The sequence below is a fragment of the Benincasa hispida genome, chromosome 7, assembly GCF_027475165.1.
Source record: "Benincasa hispida cultivar pf3 chromosome 7, pf3_genome.v1.1, whole genome shotgun sequence".
Classification (NCBI taxonomy): domain Eukaryota; kingdom Viridiplantae; phylum Streptophyta; class Magnoliopsida; order Cucurbitales; family Cucurbitaceae; genus Benincasa; species Benincasa hispida.
This window is the reverse complement of record NC_143484.1, coordinates 20783995-20788592: the sequence shown is the minus strand read 5'-3', so window position 1 is coordinate 20788592 and position 4598 is coordinate 20783995. Positions and strand designations below refer to the sequence as shown.

Genomic DNA, 4598 nt, shown 5'->3' with positions numbered 1-4598 from the left:
TCAATAAAAACACCCGTCAACCTTCCTCTCATATCCCTCGATATTTTGGCTCTGTTTTGCCCAATTTTCCTCCATCAGAAACTCTTAATTATATTATTTTCTTCATCTCCCTTTTAAAGCTAGTGCAACTTAAAACTTAAATTTTAGCCTCAATCTTCGATTTCCAGCATCAATTTAAATTGAGGTTTAACACGTGCCCATATTACCAATCCTTCATCTCAAAGCCATCCAATGAAATAATTTTGAAGAAAATTGTTCAATTTAATCCAAAAAAATTTTCAATTTATCCTTTTCCTTCTAACTTTCGTGTCTTCCCAAATTGTTCAATTTTCTTAGAGTGTAGGCATCATTCAATAGATAAAGCCTTGCTTTAGTTTGATGAGAGCATGATTTAGTAATTATAGTGTAATCTGGTTAAGGCTCCAAATTTGTAAACCTGTTGTAATTCATTTATCCTTTAATACTTGTCTATAAGTTAAATTTTGTAGTTTAGTGTGGGATTGTTTACATGGTTTGAACATGAATTATCCTTAATGGCTTGCAAATAATGTTTGAAAAAGATATTCTTGGCAAGCATCTAAGTTTTAGCTTCAAGGCTTACATTTTTGTTGAACTAAGAGGCTTATGTCGTTGTGAAAATGCATCGAGACTTAAATTCTCTCTGTCTTGTATAATGATTAGAAAATTAAGAGTGATTTGCCTAATCCTTCACAAATATTAAGGTTTGAGTTGTGACAATTTGAACCAAGACTACTTTTACTGCTGCGACTTTAGAAACACCGAAGTCAAATATTTGTAGTATAAATCAATTTTGTTAATGATAATAGTTGTGATGATGATAAAGATGTCATTCTTAAAATTTTATATTAAGTGAAAATTTGGTGGTAAATTTTTTTTTCGTATACTTCATACGACTATTGTGTTTAGCAATACGGATAAAAATTGGGTAATTGACATTATTTTTTTTTATATTATTAAAAGTAAACAAAACATTAAATACAAAGGATAAAAGAGACCAACAGCAAGGATATAAGGAAATATAAAACGAAGATGGAAAAAACAAGACAAAAAAAAAGGTACTACGGACAACTAAAGAGAAAAAAAAAATGATCAAATAAAGCATTCTATCCACATTATATAAACTGAATTGTGAGTACAACCCGACTCCCTAGAGCTTATACTTAGGTCGTATACAACATGCATGCATACATTTTAAATCGACCACATTTTCATTATTTATGGTAAAAGCCATCTAAATACTATGAAATTAAAATAACTTTCTTACAAAGTAAATGACTGAAATTCATTTAATAGGAACCCTTAAAACAAATAAAACAAAAATAAAAAAATTCTCATGTAAAGTTTAAAAGTACAAATACCAAAATTTCAAGTTCAAACATCAAGTCTAGTAATTTGAAACATAAAATCCTAAAAACATGAGGGAAAGCATATGACTGGTCCAGTGGCTCGATCACGGATCCCCCTTGTCATTCGTCGGCCTGTTCTTACCCTTAACTGAAAAATAACATGAAAAAGAATTAGTATAAAATACTCAGTAAGTAACCCACTACGAGGTCAGACTAAGCATCTATGTCCTCTAGATGCCACTCTCAAGTAGGACGTGCATGATCCTCTACTTTCCATGGGATGGTTAACTAGTGGTTAGTTGAACCCACTCGACCGTAGATTAGGTGTATTCACAAACCTCTAGGGAATCCTAAAGGAAAAAAATACCTCTGGTGAAGTCCCTAAGGAGATCACCACCTTTGGTGAATCCCGAATGAAACACAAACCTTTAGAGGAAACACAAACCTCTGGTAAAATCTCGAAGGAGATCACCACCTCAAGTGGGTATCTAATTATGGGTAGGGGTAACTACCACTATCATAAACATAACATGCATCATAAAACATAGTCCCACAACATGCAAATACATATCATCATGCTTAATGTTCATCTAGCAAATCATAATAACAAATTAACTTAGTTAATGTCGACACTCATAACATGCTTCAAAATATAATCAATGTCAACTTATTTATCCTCATGCATCTCGATGTAAACAGTCTTAGAATCCTCAAAACTAATCTTAAATTTATTGCCTAGCACATAAGCAGTTCTAGTAATAAGATTACTTACCTTATATTTATGCCCAAACAAATTAGCAATCTAATCTATCCTTTAACTTGAGTGAAATTATTGAATTAAATCCTATACCAATAATCAAAATTAATTCCAACATTTAGGACCAAATTCCAAATACGAAAATACCCCAAACGCCACAAAACAACTTACCCAAAATATGCTTTGATCCAAAAATTGGTTCCAAGCTTAGCACGGAGATACCAATCTATTCATAACCCATAATTAGGAATTTAAAATCAATTTTCCAGTATCTTAACCCATTCCAAAAAGATCCAAATTCACTTTACTCATATATCATGTGCCAAAGTTCCCAAAAATCTCTTCTCGAAAAAGAAGGAAGCGAACATCATCATCATTCCTTATGTATTGTGGAGGGGTTTCATATTCAAACATATATTTAACTCTCATTTTAAGATCAAACTCTGAAGAACTGACATTTGTAACTCTGTAAATGTGAGATTTAAGTTCTTCATACTTCAATGTAACATGCACAATGATTCTTGTCAACTCTCCCCCAATATACGAACTTTCATTCTCATCCCAATCACCTCCATATTGAATAAGTAGATACTTTTCAATCATCCTACAAAGCAAGAGAATATTTGTCATTAAGTTGTACAAGCAATTGAAGTGTACTCTCGCTCTCTCTTAATCTTGCTATCTCTCTTAATCTTGCTCTCTCTCTTAATCTCACTCTCTCTTAATCTCACTCTCTCTCCCAATACAAAATTTCGTAATGCTACCTTTCCAGAAATAATACTACAAAAATAATGAAATAGACTCAAAATAATGAAATACCGTTCTGAAAAAGCTTTTTCTTGGAAATCCTTGTTCAAAGAATCTCCATTCAACAAAACACCGTCGAAAACCAGAGGAGTAATCACCGTTGAAATGGAATTTAGAGTTTAAAGAGATCAACGTTGTATTGTGTTTAGGTATTATTGATCCGAGGCTTTAGTCGTGAAAATTGACAAATCATTCGTACACTGACGATCAATCACATCAAACTAGGGAATTTCAAGCGAGAGCGAGAGTGTTTAACTAATGTCTTGATTCACACATGCATTGAGTGAATGTTTTTTTGCATGTTTTACGTACAAGTTATACTATTATTTTAGTTTGACTTGGATAAAAAATATAGTTAACTTACTTAAATCAATCTTGATTGAATGTCGATATAGAAGATACATGCATTAATCCAATAAAAAAATGAAAAGTAAAATTAAGACATCAAAATTCATGAATTTGAAAGGATGCATAAATGGAGAAATGCAGAACACTAGATGTTTATGTTGAAACAAAAGAGTACGTAACAAGAGAAACAAACATAAACATTAAGTTGAGCAAGCACTACATATTAATATTCATACCAAAAAAATAATAATAATAATAATAATAAAACATTTAGAAAATGTTCCACTTCTCCCGACAGATATTGCAAATGATTGAGACGTATGTGCTTGGAGGTACTTCAAGGTTCGTAACTACAAACAAATAATTATCATAATAAATAAATCAATAAATCAATAAAAAAAAAATAACAAAATAGCAAAACAAAACCATAACTCAACTCCATAGTAAAGGTTTGATTCCCTGATTCCCACGTTTTTAATTCATGAAAATAACAATTTTGAATTTCATGAAATAACTTATTACCGTGTATGTAGCTATCAATCTTCTCCTCAATATCACTATAGTTGAGAAAGTTACCGAGCTGCACCAAATAATAAATCTACTTAAAATCCAACCATGTTTGGGATAAGAAAGATAAAAATCATAGCAAGAAAATTTAGACAAAAACAAGCCTTTTTTTTTTGTTTTTTAAGCTATATCGATAAATGTAGATACCACAAACACTAAATTTTGATCCATGAACTCGAGTATGCATGAGAAATTTTTCCCCCCCCCCCCCTCAAGAATGTGAATTTGTTTGTGTATTAAATATTTGTTCACGCGGTGCCAAGCAAACTCCGAATATGTGAAAAGGGAGTTAATTTTAGTTTTTAATAATTACATAAATAGATATATTATTATAATTAAAATTGAATTGTTGATGATATATATAGTATATAAATAAATATATCCTATTATTGTAGTATTTTCAGGAAAATCATCAAAACAGACTGTAAATTTGACCATATGCCAAACGATTTGCATCTCGTGCCCTTGTTCAACCTAACTTCATCATGATTTATCCCCTGCATTTTAATTTCTTATATTTTTGCAACACAAAATTTACAACATACCAATACATGGAAAAATCTACTTCAACACCGATTTATGTGGTTAAGCTTATATCATTCACATTTTTTATAATAATTTGCATCTTTCTTGAGTACAATCGATGAATTCTTAGTCAAATTACAAAAACAAAAAATAACTTTTTGAAAGCTATGCTTTTTTAGTTCTCAAAATTTGGCTTTGTTTTTTAAAACCATTGGTGAAAAGTAGAT

General features: G+C 30.9%; 1 long non-coding RNA gene across 1 annotated transcript; it reads right to left on the bottom strand.

Moving 5' to 3' along the window:
- Window positions 1–3008: 3008 nt before the first annotated feature.
- On the bottom strand, window positions 3009–4013 carry LOC150035018 (uncharacterized). Its single transcript, XR_016530416.1, has 3 exons — window positions 3994–4013; window positions 3802–3859; window positions 3009–3629 (listed from the first exon to the last, which is right to left on the bottom strand). It is a non-coding gene; the product is annotated as an uncharacterized LOC150035018 (long non-coding RNA).
- Between the last annotated feature and the right edge of the window lie 585 nt (window positions 4014–4598).